This window comes from Anarhichas minor, unplaced genomic scaffold (genome assembly GCF_050575085.1).
Source record: "Anarhichas minor isolate MPS153535 unplaced genomic scaffold, ASM5057508v1 ptg000136l, whole genome shotgun sequence".
Taxonomy (NCBI): Eukaryota; Metazoa; Chordata; class Actinopteri; order Perciformes; family Anarhichadidae; genus Anarhichas; species Anarhichas minor.
In genome coordinates, this window is record NW_027466582.1 from 16245862 (window position 1) to 16263704 (window position 17843).

A 17843-nucleotide genomic window follows, 5' to 3' on the forward strand; every position below is an offset into this window, starting at 1 on the left:
CAGTATTTAAAACAAATCCACTGGGTGGGGATAAAGCACGGAAAGTGTTTTTATCTTGTTGTGCACATGAAGTTATCCTAACGGTTAAGGCACGTGCCAACAAGGTCTCTGGTTCGATACCAGCCTTTGTCTGTCTCTCACACTGTCATCCTCTTGAAACAAACCTGCATATCCTTTGGCAATGGAAAGCTTTTGAATGTCCCCTCAATTGAAATGCTTTGCAATTAGATTTTGACCTCAGTGGGTGGATCGCGTACGACAGGTTGGTGACCCTCGGTCTGGTTGGTTTACGCCATAACCTCTTCGGCTCCTTGCGGACGCCGTGTCCTGCGTCCTAAACTCCACGGCCACTCTGCGGTTTGCGAGAGCAGACGAGGACTTGGTAGCCGCTACCTGGTGGATCCTGGAGATTTCCTTTTGTCTTGAAGGAGCTGTGAGTTCACAGCAGCTGCCTCGGTGTCCTTGCTGCTGCTGCAGTTGGTATGATTGATGGCTCTAATAGCTCCCTCAGGCTCCTCAGTGGGTATCCGAAGGCGTGACTGGCCTGACACTGCAGCAGTCCTCGTCCCCAATGCACTTCCTGTCAGCGTCGGGTGCGTTGGGCGACCTCACGTTAACTAGGCTGATTACTGTTTTTTCTTCCACTGTTGAAAGCCCGTTCATTATCGTGCAGGCTTGACCCGAAGTGTTCAGGTTTTTTTCGTGATGCTGCATTGACCGTCCTCTGAACCGGCACGTTCTTTCAGCTCCCGAGCTGCAGGGATTCGACTCCGCTCACCAGGCCGATCAGGCTTTGAGGTCGTAGTGCGAACAGCTCATGCACCGCATCGCCCACTGTTTTATTTTAAGAAACTCCACATTCTTGGCTTTGCAAAAGAGAGACTTGGATGTGTGGAAATGTTGGCTAGACTCCTGGATGTCAGATTCATTACCGTCACCAGACTGTGGCATTGTTATCCAGTTATAAGTAGTCACACACACACACACACACACAAATTCAGGACCATAGACCGCCCTCCATCAGTGTGATGGAAATAAGGTGGGTTGGGGGGTTGGTGGCAGATTGACACGGTTTTGAGTCATGGGTGGGATCAAATATAACTTTTAGAGACTCCCCGATCATGTTTTTCTTGCCTCTGTACCAATTGCAGATCGTAGATGAGTCATTTCAGTCGATGCAGATTGTTTCTGTTTTACCCTTATTTTATTGAGTGATCCAAAAACACGTGACCCGTATGGATCAACTACGGTCCGTTAAACCACTGCGGTAGCAGAACAGTCGATGCATCTGCACTCTGATGACGTGATATTGTCATACTGCCATTTCAATCTGTAAGTTGCTTCTTTTCTATAAGACAAAGGGGACTAAAGGGCAACAAATTTACATTGCAGTGCCTGCCCTGTGTGTGTCACAATCGTTTAGGATATTCGGGTCGTGACTGAGTGAGATGGCGTTGCCAATCAGGTGATATGATTTAGTTCATCGCCATGGTGTCTGCTAGAGATTTCTCCTCCATTCTGGCAGCACCTCGTCTTTCTTCCCCCACGAATCAGGCTCCTGCAATGTGGTTCTGTGTGGTCCGAAGAGAGAAAGTGGTGCCGGGGTCATTTCAGGTCCCCCCCTCCCCGCTCAGTGTCGGGGGCTCCTCCCCTCTCCTCCTGCACCACTGTCCCCACAGAGAGAAAGAGGAGGGGCCCCACTTTGTCCAGCGAGCTGGCGAGGGAGGGAGACTTCCCCCTCTGCGTTCCCCCAGGGCCGCTAGCAGTGCTGCAGGAGAACTCCGCAGTGTTTCAAAGCAGATTAAGACCTTGTTTAAGAAGAATGAGAGGATTTGGCAGGCCGAGGAAAGCTGGAATCGCTGCTGGAGGGAGAGAACACTTTGAACCTACCATGCTGTGCCATTCAGCATGGATGATAATGAGGCCCGTGTGTGTGTGTGTGTGTGAGTGGGTGTACACGGGCGCTTGCGTGCACATAAAGACAAACAAAGCGATTTAAGTTTTAATCTGTGGCATTGGGTATATCTGCAAATTAGGGTGGAGTAGCACTGCTTCCTGTTATTATAGGAACGCACTAATGCTCCATCACATGAGCTTTGTGATTAATGCATTGTTGTGCAAAAGTTGGATTCACAGGATTCTTGCCTCTGCATGTGAAGTCTTCCTATTTTGCTGTTGATGTGAAACCTGGCTTCTTAGTCTCTGCTCAGACCTTATTAAACATGATGGAGGACGTTGCAGAAACCCATGTTTATTTGCAACAAACATAGGCCAATATACCAAAAGTTTGCTATAGCTAGCTATCTCGCAATGTGTGCACAGTGTCTCGTCTTTGCGTCAGTTGAAATTAAAACATTTTCAACTTGAACGGGCACATCTTTACCGTAGCTTCCCAGAGTGAATCGACACTTTTCCCGCCAGTCGAAACACAACCTTATATTGCTCAATATCTTCCCCTGTGACACTGTGCAGAATGACACCTCGACTTGTTTGAGTACTCTCACTCAAAGACAGCTGATGGAAACATCCACCATGTCTAAGAATGACCACGGTCAAGGTTCAGCTGTTTAGAAGGGCAATGACAGCGTTGTGACCCTCCCACAGCAAGGGAGCAACCAGACTTCATAACAGTTACCAAAAACATGTTCTACTGTGCACCGGGCCGACTGATTGTCCCTTAACGGTACATTTCCTGTCTCACCCAGTTGTGCCCCAATTGACCCTTGGCTAAGCATCGCCGAGGATCTATCTTTTATTAGTTATTACAGGGATCGTTGATCACTTCTCAAATTGCAATGCAGTGAAACAAATATGCATAAGCATAAGCTCTGGATTTTACCAAACCTTTATTCATGCTTTCAGCCTCACGGCGTATTTGCTTAAAGTCAGTACATTCCTTCACTTGCGGTGGGAACCAACGGGTCTTTTTTTGATCAATGTTTAATTCGGTAGCAGGGTACAGTGAGTTGTGAGGGCAGGCTTATTAAAAAGGGGAGGGGGGATATTCTGGAAGCCCAGCTCTAAAAATAGCCCAGCTTGTGTGTGTGTGTGTCTTTGAATAGAAGCAGGCTTGTGTTTGTGGTGGTGGCTGGAGGGGTTGTTGTTGCTGCTACTTAACAGACCACCGGCTCTGGAGAACGGTCTGATGAGCGTTTTTTTTATTTTTGGGAGACATTTACCACCTCTGACGTCAGAACTATAAAAAAAAAGACTTTTCATTCTGTCTAGACGTGCTCGGTTCTCTTCGTGGCTCTCTCTCTCGCGCTCGCTCTCTCTCACCACTGTAATCTGCTCCAGTCACAGCAATATCTCAGCTGCGTTTACGGCCGTCCTGTGTCGGATTGAGAGCGGACTGTTGGTGGGGGGTTGCCAGGGAAGAGTGAGCGAGCGAGCGAGCGTGTGTGCGCGTGCGAGTGAGTGAGTCTCGCTCGCCCCAATGCACCAGCCGAGCCGCCGTCCCCGCTCCTTGTGATGTGTGGCGGCGAGCGGGACGCGCCGTGAATATCAAATTGTGTCGGGAGCTCAGAGAAGGAGAGCAGGCAGAGCTCGGAAATCTCTCCCGCTGTCTGGCGAGACGTCGCCCCCCCCCCCCCCCCCCTCCATCTGAGCCGTGGCAGCCAGTGCTCCTCACGCTCATTGTTAAATGTGTCACGTCATGGCATGTCATGTTTTTTATAAAGGCATTTCCTTTTGTCTTGCTCTATTTGATCCCATCCCTCTTAAATGAACATCTTTCATCGTTCCTTGTTTCTTATCGACTCCTGTTTTTCCCCATCATCCTCTCTTCCCCCACCACTCCCCTTCCTCCCCCTCTCAAGGTACTCCATACTAGATCTGCCAGTCCCACTGATATATATCTGCGGTCAGAGGAGGATCTGCATTCATTAAGGCTGCTTAAAATGGGGGCGCACATTATTACACTAAATGTCTCCCATAATGAGCGGGAGAAGAGCTTTACATAATGCGTTACATAAGAGAGCGCAGCGTCTTCGGCACTCGCCTCCCGTTATGAAACCTCAGGATTTATTTATTTACAATCTGGATGGACGGTCATCGGACCTAATACGATTGCATTGAGAATCTGTTCACATCACATGCTGGCTGTACAGAGATCCAAACCACGACCCGGGTTATAGTCGGAGACGTAGGTTGGTAGGATGCTAAACTGTTGTTGTCAAGAAAAAGCTCAGAAGAAGGCCCTTTTTTGGAAATGTCCTAAGCATCCCCACAGAAAAACTGTGTGTGAGAGAGAATATATCTGCATGTGTGCGAGGTGCAGGCACTCTGAGGTTTTCCCCTCCTCTGGTCACACTCTGTGTCTCTTGTTCTGCTGTACTGGGCCTCCCCTCATCTCCTCCTCCCCCCCTCCTTCTGTCTTCCACAATCCTTTGTTTTCCTCGACATGCCGTTCCAGTTTCGAGGGTTTTCACTTTTCTCTCCCTGAATCACATCGGCGTTTCCTTTCATCTCACCCCGCCGTCCCTCCTCCTCCTCCTCCTCCTCCTCCTCCTCTCAGATTGTCCTGGACTGCCTCCACGGAGAGCTGCCGCATAGCACACAGAGAGAGAGAGAGAGAGAGAGAGTTCGGTCTTTGCCCCCTCCCCTCCCTCAACTCAAAGCCTCACACACACTCTCAATCCCCCTCGGCCCTCTACGCCCACCTGTTGTTCTTATCTTGTAGACCCACACACTCGCATGCCTGAACATTAACATGGCGGCAGTCATTAGTGGGGGCAAATAGAGAGGGGGGTTCAAGTAGAGTGGCTGTGGGAGTCCAGGGTTTGTTTTTTATTTAGAGTTGTAGCTGTGGGCTGTTTGAACTCCACTTGCACCTTTTCCCGCATGTATTTCTTTTTCGTGTGCGTTTTTGTTTGCCTTGGTTAGACGTTCCATAGTGGAGATCTAATACAGGAAACAACAGGACATAGCGAGGGGGTGTGACATGCAACAAAGGTCCCGGTCGCAATTAAGACATCCAAACTATTTAACCGTCCTACAAGCACCTCTGGCCGCCAAAGGGCCGCGGACCATGATGCATTTCTTTGTGATAACATCAGGAAAAGAAAACCTTCCTCTATAGAAGTTCACAACACAATTGACCCTTCGTCCCGCCCCTCAAACACAGACTGGCCAATCACAGCTCAGCAGTGGCCGACAACTACCCGGCTCCACTGCACAGATCAAATCAAATAATTGAAAGGGCCAGTCTATGCGTATACCTTTTTTATTTCGGAGCAAAATTTAATTTCACTTCTCTTCTCTTGCATAGAAGTGCATTTTCATTTTTTTTTTATTTTTTTTTTTTCCATTGCATGTTGATGCAGCATAATTTAATTAAACTCCTACTCCAGCTCACTCTTCCAGCCCTTCTGTCCTACTACACCTCACTGCATCTGCACTACTCTCGTCTCCTCTTCCCTCGTTGCTGTCTCTCCTCCTCCTCATGCTTCGCTGCAGGACCAATGTGTGCCCCCCCCTCTCCCGTCCCGGCCCTGCCTCTGCTCGGGCCGTTCCCGGCCTTCGTGGCCTACGCTGATGCTCCATGTATTCATGCTCAGCCCAAAACTGTACAGCTTTTTTTCCTCCCCCGTCCCTGTCTGCTCCGAGAAGAAGTTCAGCCCAGGTCATGTGGGAATAAAGCGTCCTAGTTCACAGGGTTCTTCCTGTAAACCCTCGGCCTGCTAATTACACTCTCACTGGATGGACTCTCTCTCTCTCTCTCGCCCCTCTCTCTCTCTCTCGCCTCTCTCTCTCTCGCCCCTCTCTCTCTCTCTAGCCTCTTGCTTCCCGTCTCTTTACTCTACACCAGCTGTTTCCACCCAAATATTGCTCAAAACAAAATGCAGGACGAGGCAGGATCACAGTTACCAGTAACTCTGCATACTCTATATACGGAGAAGTGTTACGTAGCCCACACTCATTGAAATGAACAGGGCAGATGAAATAATAGCAACACCCGTCGGTATAATGCAATACTACTTGAAACACTCCTTAGTTTCAAGAATAACTGCCTCCATTGCTTCTTGTTGTTATACAGTAGATGGAGCAACCTTTCAACCCCCACAGAGCGTGAAAACATCTGCAATGTTATTCATCTCCACTGCGATTTTGATGTACATATTTAATATGCACATCGAAAGGGTGACAGAATAGGACAGATGACGGATTTCTTCCTCCTCTCCTCTCTCTCTCACCGACTGTACACATGTGATGGGGTCTGGTTTCAAACCGGCAGAGATCAGCGGACAAGCCACCAAATCACAGGTGGACAATAGGCGTGGACGGACAAGGGGCTTCTCTCTTCATCCTTCTCCAGATGTGGAGTTGTCCTGTTGGAAAACACAGGCTGTGTTCTCCCTGAGAGTTGGATTTATGTCATCAAGAACTCCCCGAGTCACCAGGAAACGGTTCGTCTCCTTACCTCTTGCTCGCCCCTCTGCATCGCCTGTGAGCGATTCCTATCTCGTCTACCCTTCCTCTGACTCCCGCTCAGGTGACTGACGGCTTTTGATCTCTTCGACGTGATCAGATTTTTTTGAGCCCTGTTCTTCTTTTATCTCTGGATAGGACCGAGCGTGTGTGACCTGCTCTACTCACTTTTGCTGTCACTCGTTCGAGCCAGAGAACTGCACCGGCCAGCTCCGCCGGAACAAGACCGACGTGCCTTGCTCGAGGGCACCTCGGCAGTTGTTGAGCAGTGGAAGGGTACTAGTCAGCATGTGGATATTACATTGAAGGAAGCAAAGCTCATGCTTGTGTCCTTGAATGGAAAACAGTCTTCTCGTGGTGTCTTGGAGAGACATGGCCGCTCAAACTGTAAAAACATCGTATTGTGTAAAGAGTAATTCTGGTTTATTACAACCTGAATTTACTAGTAAACAAACACAACGAGCGCTGTGTGCCTCTTCTCCTTCATGATCTTTCTCATGTTGCAGGCCTTAGCTCGGCAGTAAATGCTCACAGCCTTTCAGACACTAGTAGCTCCGTTTATATGCAAACATAATATTATGTTTATCAAGTTGTCCTACTGCTTTTTACCTTACGTTAGGCTATGAGCGAACTACACCACGGTCACATGACTTTGTTAGCTCTTCACTACTGAAGGTAAACGTCGTCTTTATTCATCGCATAGTGTGACAAAAGTGTCACAGATTGTGAACAACAGATGTCTAGTTTAAGGGCTCCCACCGCTAGTGTGAGCTGCAAAAGCTCTGATTTCACTCTGCCTTCTTTGGTTAGGCAGCACTCTGCTACTCATGCAGGCCATGTCTCACATTCTGCGTACACACACACACACACTGCGTTGTGATTAATGTGACCGGTGCAGTTTTGTGCATGGAGACGGGGTTTTTTTACTCTGTGGGAGATCGTTGACAGCCTCCCAGATTTCCATTTGTCTGTCAGAAGTCTTGAGCCTCCCTGTGTGTGTGTGTGTGTGTGTGTGTGTGTGTGTGTGTGTGTGTGTGTGTGTGTGTGTGTGTGTGTGTGTGTGTGTGTGTGTGTGTGTGTGTGTGTGTGTGTGTGTGTGTGTGTGTGTGTGTGTGTGTGTGTGTGTGTGTGTGTGTGTGTGTGTGTGTGCGCGCGTGTGCGTGTGCGTGCGTGCGTGCGTGCGAGAGCTGACTTCACTGAGGTGGAGAACATCTGACTCACACACAGGATGAATAGCAGCCCCAGTAACAGTGGATCTGGGTCGGACCAGCTCAGGTTGGACCGTGTTCCTCTCAACCCTGAAAACAGACGACCGATCACTTGGTTGGATTTGGACGTTTCACGAAACCTCCTTTGGATCCACAGTCCTTGTCTCACATCGGCCCCAGCAGCGCAGCCCCGTGTCTGTCTGCCCTAAGAGATGACCGATTACTTCATCTGCTGTGTCGATGCAAAGTTATTTTTATTTTATACTGTCGCTGGAGTTTGATATCAAATCTGTTAATTATTTCAAGACACTTGCTTTTGAATTATAATAATGCAACAAGTTCTGCTCTTTGATTCATTGCCAGGAGAGGAGGCCAGATTTCCTCCCATTATTTTCCTGCTTTTTGTGTGTCCATCTTGATTTTGATTCATCCCTGACCCGGTCCGTCTGAGTCCGCTGCCTCCGTCTGCACTCCGTCCTCGCCAGCCGGGCAGACGCACAGGAATCTCAACCCCGGAGGTAATGACGGGAAGACCGGCACGCACAGTCTCGGCGTCGGCCGGGCCGCCACCGCGCCGCGGCCAACCTCGATTTCTGCGTTTATGCATTGTTACTTTGTCTGCCTAACGAAGAAGGTTCTGGCACGGAGCGCCTTCCATCTGGTCAGCCTCGTGCTGTCTGCCTCAGACGACTGGCTCCGCTGTGCCGTCTGTCTCCTCGGCCAGAGAGACGTCGGGGGGGGGGGATAGCTGGCACCGAGGCCCGTCCATGCCTGTCCTCCAGCAGGCTCAGCTTGAGCGGCGGGGACATGCTGGCTACAAAGCGGTCATTAAGGAAAAATGTGGGAGCTGTTTCCGTTCCATGTCATGAAACTGGGACAGGGAGACGATGCATTGGTCGCCGTTCACCTGCTCGCTGCCATCACAGCTATTATGTTGGACACAGGTGACTGGATTCAGATTAAGCTCAAAATTACAGTGAATTGACTCAGGCTGGTTGGGCACTTGCAGGCCAAACCAAAGGGATTGGGCCAGATGTGGGCTTCATCACTACTGTTGCCTTGTTGAAGGCAAGACTGGGGCCAAAACGGGCCTTAAAGTCCCAGTGAAACGGAAGTTAGCGTGTCTTTAGCTTCTATTCTGTGAAGCTAAAGTTTTCGGCCCTCTGGTAAAAGTCAGCCGGTTCGTATAGCTTCATGCGGCGGCCTTTTACCGGTGGCTCGCGGCTGAGTTCTGGTTATAAGACTAAATGCTGCGTTCACACTATGAGCAATACACATCAACAGGCTACAAGTCATTTTCAATGGGAGCTGGTGACACGAAGCTAACAAACTAGCGTTCAGCTCGTCTCAACTTGTTTTTTCAGCCCTCCGATGACTCGTTGAAGAGTTAACCAATCAGTTTTTGTTTCACCCCGTACCGTTCCGTCTAAACAAAAATGCCGTTCCTCAAAACACAACTAAGTCAATTAGTGCTTCAGCAACACTTCGACAGCGACTCACCAACAATGTAGCTGGCCAAGTTTGGCCGTTTTGTTGCTTTTGCCACTCAGTGTGAGCATTGTTTTTGGGAATGAAAACAAACGTTTTTGTCCACGTATATATCTGGTTTCCCAAAGTCTCATTTGAGTTGATGAGTCATCAAACATTTGAAACAATTTTACAAAAGAGGGATTTTTTTCCATATATTTGGCATAACAAGCGTTAAATGAACACGTAACGCACAGATACAGGATTAAAACTGAGGAGATATATTTTTCATTATCCTGGGTCATTAAGCGTTGTGCCCTTCATAATAAGTAGGATTCAGAACACGGTTTGCTTTGCATTAACAATTAAATAATTAAAACTGAGTCAGATTGTTGGGAATGTTTTTTGCATTCATGCACTTCCCCAAATAGCACACCTGATATGCCGTATTGCAAGCAGTCATGACTGTGATGTGTCGGAGGTTTGCCCAGACTGCAATGAACACTTTTTGCCTGGAGCTCCTCTTCTATCCAGGTCACTCCGGCTGCTGCTGCTTTTACCTCGCCTCCCTTGAAATATTGAAAGCATCTTCTGAAGACTCCTTCTGCTCAGCTCCAGAACGAACCAAACCAACTAACTCGATTGACCGTGAAGCGAGATTGTTCCGTCAACTGCCGTCTCCGAGTTCTAGAAATGAACTTTAGCCTCAACTATTAAGAACGAGAAGACCTTTGAAGTATAGGTGATGTTGTTGAGAGTGAGGAAAATCGTGTTATTTCTTTATTTTCATCGACTAATGATGTAGCCCCATCGCTAACACCGGCCAATAACACGTACGGATATGATACCAGTGTGTTAAAAACAAAAACAAGTTTTCACTGTAATATAAAATGGATAAGATTACATTTGAACACATGATAACATTTATAATTTACCTTGACCTAATACTCATTTTTACTGAATGGATCTTGAACGCGTCATAATGTCACTCAATACAACCTCCGTTAGTTAGCCGATGGGGTTTAAAAGCCTCAGAGCCGCTCTGTTTATAGATTGGGAGAGTGCAGAAGATGAGGGACTGCTGTTTAGACCAAACTGGACCGATTCAAGCTCTACAGTTTATGTTGTGTGTGTGTGTGTGTTTGAGAGAACAAGCGAGTTATTCTGCCATGTGTTTGGTGTTTATGCGGTGAACTGCAGATGTTGAGAAGAGTGAAGGAGGTGTGTTCTGGCAGTGCAGCCGTGTCCACACATTCATAAAGAAACAGACCTTCGGCACCGAGGGGGCCTCGTGCCGAAGGGCGTAGAGGTGTAAGAAAATATTGATGCACTTGAGTATCGCGGTATTATGTTTTGATTTACTGTTTCCGTTCTCAAAAGCACTGAATCGATATTTGATTAATAGTTTACACGCAAAGATTTGTAACAGTGACTCAGATTGTACAAAAAGCAGTGCTATGATGCTGTGTATGCACAACTTTTTTTTTATTTTTTATACTAAAATTAGATTTAAAAAATCACAATATATCTCTTTGCCTACAGTATCGCAATGTATTGAATCGTATATCATGATACGTATCGTATCGCCACAATTATTGCCAACACACAGGCCTACTAAAGTTCAAACCACATGATCGCTGGTTTGACTCCGTCTCATTCCCTCTCTATCTCCCCTAACTTCATGCCAGATCTCTACTACTCACCTCCTATCCACTAAGGTTTCATTTCTTGTATTACATGACCGACAGCGTGCACGTGATCTGCATTAAAAGGTTCAATGCCACAACCATCATTAGCTCCAAAACCTGAGTGGTTTCCACCTCAGCCCACCCAAAGTGTTTTTCTGACCACTTGAATTCAAATACAGCACTTAAATTGCTGGGAACATGAATCGATTTTTTGTTGTTAGTCCCAGTATTGATCCCCCATGTAGCCATGTTTTTATATTTCTTTAAAACTCTCGTGCATTGCCGCTCTCTTTATTTGGCCTCCGTTGGAGTCGCCATTTGCTCTCCGACACTGTAGTGAGCGCTGTAGACGACAACATCTACTGCTGTTGAAGTTGATGCACCTTTTGTTTAAACTTTTCTGCAGCCGTTGATGTACAACAACACGGAAAAGAAAGGAAGAGCGTGTGTGTGTTTTTTTTCTTCCTTTCTTTAGAAACAGATTGGCTAACTGATTGCCGGCATGCTTTTGAAGCAGGAGCTACCACAGACCAATAAGCTTAACAAAGGAGCTTTGGGCATTCACTTTCAGATCTTGCGAGGCATGTGGTGGGACCGTGCGCCAGCCGCAGTTGCGTAACTGAGGAGGTTTGCAGGCGTGAGCGCAATACTTCGGAGCCTGAAGCTAAAACAATGCAGAAGGCCTCATCGCGCACCCATGGTACCTCCCCCCCAGCTCCCCAACCTTTGACGGCTGCGACTCCTCCACAGAGACAGCGGCGCACAAAGCAGTCCCCGTGTAATCAGTTTACAAAGCAGCGAGCGCGAAGTCCTCTTCGGCTCTCATTCATACGCCGACCGCTCGTCTGCGCCCTCCGTCCCCTCTCTCCTCGCCAGCAGTTCATTTAAGGAGACGACGCTGAGAGTGAATCCATTAGAAAGAGTGTGATTTAGAGGGTTGTTGCCCTCCTCTGTTCCCTTCCTCCTCCTGCTTATCACAGTCATTCTGTTCTCCCTGGAACGTGACTCATTGTGTCCCTCTGTGACTTTACGTAGAAGCTTACTCTATGAAGGCTCTTAATGTAGAAGCTGTACACCGCTAGCAGTTGCTGGAAGCCATTGGAATGACCCGACATGATGGAGGATGGAGGATACATAAGCACGGCCAGCGACTCATTAGGCCAGTGGCAGCGAACACAGAGAGCGGTGCCAGCGTTGCTACCCGAGCTGAGGAGGTATTGATCGGCCGGTCTCATCGCGCCGATTACTTATTTCTGCGTGGAATTGACTACATTTATTTATTTTGCTGGGTGAAGCACAACAACACACAAGCGCTTCCAATTTCGTAGAGAGTTCCTCCTCTCTCTCATCCTCTGACCTTTTATTGCACCGCATAACCGTCTGTCCCTCCCTATATTTTCTGTCTATATTTACACCGTAAGCTGTCAGAATGCCACAAAAAAGAACTAAATCAAAAGATATAAATGGAGTATAATCGTGTGGGCACAAATCTGGCCCGGCACCTTCTCCTTCCCTCTCCTTCCCACCTGTCCTTGCTAAAAGAATATTGAGTACTGTTAATGTCACTGGCATTAATGCTCTGCATGTCCATAGGTTTTGGAAAAGAAGCTCACATCACGTCCTTTAGATTTAGTCATTTATATACAGAGTTGTTCCGATACCATTTTTTCCTTCCTGATACCTGAACGTGCGCATCGGCCGTTACCGAGTACCGATCCGATACCAGTGCATAAACTCCCTCTTTAATATCTATTTCACATTGTTGTGAAAACATCTCCTTCAAACAACTGCATTTATTCAAGTTTCTTGCCTAACACAAAATCATACAAGATTGCATTTACCCATCATGATATCGTTTTAATTTACCTTCACCCGATACTCGATGTTTCTATGGTGTTAATGCGCCATGTCTCTTCAAGACGCACATGCTATCTTTGTGTGCAACTACATCAGCGAGCGATCTTTTGGAAGCAGCGAGATAAAGGCAGCTAAAGTGACACTGAAATCGAACATCTGTCTCCTCGTAACTCCAGCAACTTTAACACAATATACTGCTGTACTGCTTATCTGATCCCTGATCAGTGCAACCATTTAAGGATTCCTCTGTGTGTGTGTGATGCTCACAGGTTAGTGCCCATGCAGACAACAACGTGTTTATATGTTTCTGTTAGTTCATGGTTGGTTGTTATTATAGTTTCCAATAATAGCCAGATGCATGTTTTTCTCTTCCTCCTCTTCCTCCTCCAGACCTCTCACTCCGTCTCATGGCGCTCTGCCAGGCTGCTCAGTGAGACACACACTGAATCTCCCAGCGTGTGTGCTTTCTGTGTGCAATTAAAGAACCGCTGGTCCACCTTAAAAGGTCAGCCCACCTTAAGTGAGCCTGAGTTGTTGCTAACTTCAGGACTAACACCCTTCTACTTTAATCAGCAGCTAGCTGGCAAGCAAAGACGCGGGAGCTTGGCTTCGGGTCTTGAGGAGTTGTGTCGCTCACTTTTCACCACTACGTTGACGGCCGTGCGTCGGTAGCGCGTACTCTTGACTTCCCCTCTCCAGCCGGTGGGAGTGCTCGGGCCTGGATTTCACGCAGCTCTCCCTGGGCCTTTTCTTAATTAATACCATCACTGGTTTTATTAACATCCTCATCCACTCTTCCCCGTGGCAGCTGTCTATCTGATTACAGTCTGAACGCTCCCCCGAACCTCTGAGAGTTAAAGGAGGGAAAAGAAATGAACTCGATGCACTCTGCTCAAATGTACAGTCGAGCACACACTGAGTCATGTATATTTGCTCATTTCCTGTACAGTTCAGTATGAGCTTGAGGATAATTGGTGTCCCAAAATGCCTCACTTATGGATGTCAGTTAAGACTGGGGCTTTTTTTCCGGACAACTTCCAGGTTTGTGTGAGTGAGTTTTCACGTAAAACGATCGTTTGTACTCGGGGAACCTGCCTCAGACCAATAAAGGTGTCTGCCTCCAGTGGGCAGTCATGTATGTTAAGCTCAGAGAAGTAACGTTGGCATCAGGAATGAGGATTTCCTGCTTCAACAACTTAAGTTTATTTGCATATTTTTTCCCCAGCTCCTGAGCAGGAAGCCACCGCCGACTGATTTGTAACATTCGCCAGGAAATGTGACCGTGTTTTTTCCCCCTGTAGCAAGTAGGTCTCCCAAACTGCATTGGAGCTGGCTGGTTAGCAGGCGGAGCGGCCGACAGAGTAAACAGACCCGACTGCCAAGGAAAAAGTTACCAGCATGGCCGATGGCCAGCGCCGACTCTCTGGTCTCATCCCCGAAGGGAACCCTGCTTCATCAGAGCAGTGTGTCGCGTCTACATGAACACACTTCAAACCCCTTTAAAAAAGGCCCTACACACACACACACACACACACACACATAGGTCACTTAATCCGGCTGATTAGACCTCTGCTCAAAGTTGAAGGTGGGTGGAGCAATGCTGGGATTACGTAAAGTCACCGAACTCCATGTTCTAATACGAATGATAAAGCTTGTCCTTTTATTGGGATGCGATTTCAATCACGGCCAATCTCCACACAGTCTTGAGATGAGGTCTAATCGGATTCAGCCGAGATAATTAGCTAATTAATTAATCACCAGTGTGGGTGCGTCATGGGTCTGCAGGCTGAGGCCTACAATGTTGATGAAGCAGAAAATATAGACGCCAACAGAGATGTAAGTGCTACCACAAGGCGCACATTTGTTGCCTCAAATCTCCGTTCAGCTGTCACTGTTCTCCGAAACAGCAGCGATGTCGGCAGCACAGACCGGTGTGTTTGCTGTGACACTCACCTGTACGGTCCGCGTACGCCTGGATGGTTTGTTTCTTTGGATTGAATCCAAAGTGGCAACAGCGAGACGAAACCACCGGCACTTTGGTCTCGTCTTCCCCGCGGCCAGGAGACCGCCTGGCGCTCAGCAACTGCTGGGGTGACACTGGCTGAATTCGAGCCAAGAACTGGGGGTTCGGCATGGCCAACAACAGGTTAACAGCGTTCTGCCCGACAGACAGACTCACTGGCTGGTTTTATGACTAAGCTGCCGCTGTTCATGGCCTTACTGACCCAGAGGTGTGGGGCTGCTGCTGAGTCATGGAGCTGCCCCGTAGATAACAATGAGGGAGAGGGGGGGGGGATCCTCATTCACAAATCCTCCAGTAGTAAGCTAGACAGGAAATGGCACATATGGCAGGGGAATAGTGAGGAAAGCAACAAGAGGTGTGTAGGAGCCCGAAACACACAATCGTCAAATTGTTGTCGATTCATTTTCTGTCGTCATTTATCAAGTAAAATGTGACGATTTGCTCTTACTACTAAACAATTTTTGAATTGCCATAAAATAACTTTTTTTTTTTATTAATCTTCAGGGTGCGATTTTTTTTTAGTAGTCTCTCAAAATGTCCAATTAAATACTGGTTTGCCACCGCTGAAATGATCAGTTAATGAGAAGATGACACCTTCCTCATCTATATGTACAGTATAAAGACGCGCTGCTTTTGAGCATTCGCACGCGAGTTTCGTTTTAGCTCAATGCTAAATTGAATGAGGATAAAATAATTAAATTATCAAGCTGAATTATTGCCATTCTGATGGTGAAACTAGTCATTTTGTGAGGGGATGTGACGCTCAAAACAATGTTCCCACAATTTTATCGCCTATCATTAACGTGGAACATTTTTGTTTCATTGCCTTTATTGATGCATTTTAATATCTAGCATCAAAATGTTAAAATCTCTCAGGCGTGTGTTTATCACAGACCTTATTTCCAGCATCTAACAAAAAAAAAGTACACATTTAATAATGCCGACTCATCCAGGTTTAGGACTCACTCCCGCAGCACTGCATTGCCCCCGGTCCGAAGTCTGACTACATCCCAGTGATGAGCCCACATCCAGCTGAAGCAGCAGATGCTCCTTCTATCTGAAACACAACGTCCTGGCAGACAGTCCAACATCGGCCTCTGCTCACATCACAAAGAGGCTGCACACACTGTCGCTATTACTCTCCACTCTACCCCCCTATTCTCTTCTCATGCAGACACAAACACACTTTCTCTCTTATCACTATTCTTCTTCTCTTTCTCTGACACTCTCTTGCTTTCTCTCTCTCTCTGTCTGTCTCTCTCTCTCTCTCTGTCTGTCTCTCTCTCTCTCTCTCTCTCTGTCTGTTGCCTGACCAGCTGGGCAGAAAGAATCACTTGTTTATCTCTCCCGCTGTCCGTCAGGGGCTTTTGCTTTGCCGTTGCTTAGCAACTGCAGCCGAAGCAGACATCGGTTGCTTACGGTGTGTGTGTGTATGTGTGTGTGTGTGTATGAGTGTGTGTGTGAGTGGGTGAGAGACTCCATGTTGACACGGCAGGCTGAGGACAGACACACTCCCCCCACCGCCGGAGTGGCTGCCAGCCTTTGTGTGGCCGGCACTACACACACCTTGGCATTGTTCATCTTGAGACACACACACACACACACACACTCTCCAGACTTGACAGAGACCTGCTGATCCCGCCGTCTCTCTCTGCGTGTCACTGGCTGCACCATAATCCGTTCATTTTTTCAATTGCCTGTCTAGTCATGAAGGCTTCCTGAGTAACTGAGGCTGTCTGAGTGAAGAATTATGTGAATGGTTGCATTCAAATGTGTGATGAATTACAGGTATACAGGTACAGTCTAGTGACTAAATATATTTGTCACCTTCACAATGCTAATAAAATGTGACGGCTCATTACAGGGGTCAATAACAATAGGTCGATGTGGATCTATGTATGGATTCAATGATCAACGATCCAATACAAAGTAAACGCATCGATACGCATCATCACCTTTAGGATATACCTTTATTTTGAAATTCCATCCTGCAAAGACACATTGTCAAAGCATATTTCAGAATTTAATTGAAATTTTATCATGGCAGAGTTTGTAATATCAGCCAATATCATATTTCTGTCCAAAGATTAGATAAGACTAGTATTGTGATTAAACCTCTGATTAACGCCTCTACTCACCACCCAACAGTAATCCACAGAATCAGTGAAATCTAGGAGGTGTTTCTTTCTTTTGGAAGCTCCACTTTAGGTCCAGCAATCTCAACAAACAATCGTGCCCAGGGGACTGCGGCATTGTCTGTCATACCGTAGCGTTGAGGATGGAGAATTGGCAAGCTGTGTGTGTGTGTGCAGGCATGTCTCCGGGCATGTGCAGACAAGTCCGGGGCAAGAGTCGGTCCTCCTGCGTGACACCGCCTCCTCCCGTCCAGCAGTCACTGGTGGAGAGAGAGAGAGAGAGAGAGAGACAGAAGCTCAGATTTCTGTGAGCCTCAGCACTCCTCAGCCTTCTTTATTGTCTTCATTTTTACACCGCTGTTATTATCCCTTATATAACCCGACTAAACCTCCTCCGGCAGCCCGCGGATGAAAGAGCCGGGCCTAGGCCGATAATGAATCGGAGCGCGCCGTCTGCAGCGCAGCCTCACCTCAGATGACTCTCAGCAGTGTGCGTGTCGTGGGAGTGATGACGTCATGGCTGTTATAAATATTGCATCTCTCTTTCTTTCTCTCTCTCTCTTTCTCTGCGCCGGCTGACCTCTCTTCACACGGCTCGAGACCTAAATCCGCTCCACCCACAATCCCCAGCGTCGCTCTCCCTCTCTGTTTCTATGTAGTTATTTAGCTAATGGGCTGCTTTGTGGCATTACGGGCTTGTTGTCGCACTCCATCTGTGTCGCCGGTGCCTTGCAGTGATTGGTCAGAAAGTGTACTGGAGGGGGGGGGGGGGGGAAACTGTTTACTGGACCCTCTGCACACTTCATCCATCTCACTTACCCTGTCAGTAGATGTACTAGCTTCTGTAGGAGAAGTCGCATCTAAGGCTCCCGCTGCTCTGCTGCATGCTGGGAACGAGAGTACAGTGAGTTGATTCGTATTGTTCTGTAATACTGGGAACGGGGCTGAGATCGGTGCGTGATACCTTTTTAAGGTATCGACCGAAATAACCCAATGCCAGTGGTATAGCAACCTGCAATCCATCCTTTTTGTTTGG

General features: G+C 47.6%; 1 protein-coding gene across 2 annotated transcripts in view; it reads left to right on the top strand.

Annotated features, from left to right (window-relative positions):
* rev3l (REV3 like, DNA directed polymerase zeta catalytic subunit) overlaps positions 1-17843 on the top strand; it is a 60685-nt gene that overhangs the window by 6025 nt on the left and 36817 nt on the right. Inside the window, exon 1 of one of the 2 annotated variants that reach the window (XM_076083699.1) lies at positions 3614-8155. The exons of the other annotated variant lie outside the window; for it this stretch is intronic. The gene's annotated coding sequence lies outside the window, so the exon portion shown is untranslated. Of the gene's footprint in view, positions 1-3613; positions 8156-17843 lie in introns of those variants that run through there. 2 annotated transcript variants of the gene reach the window in all.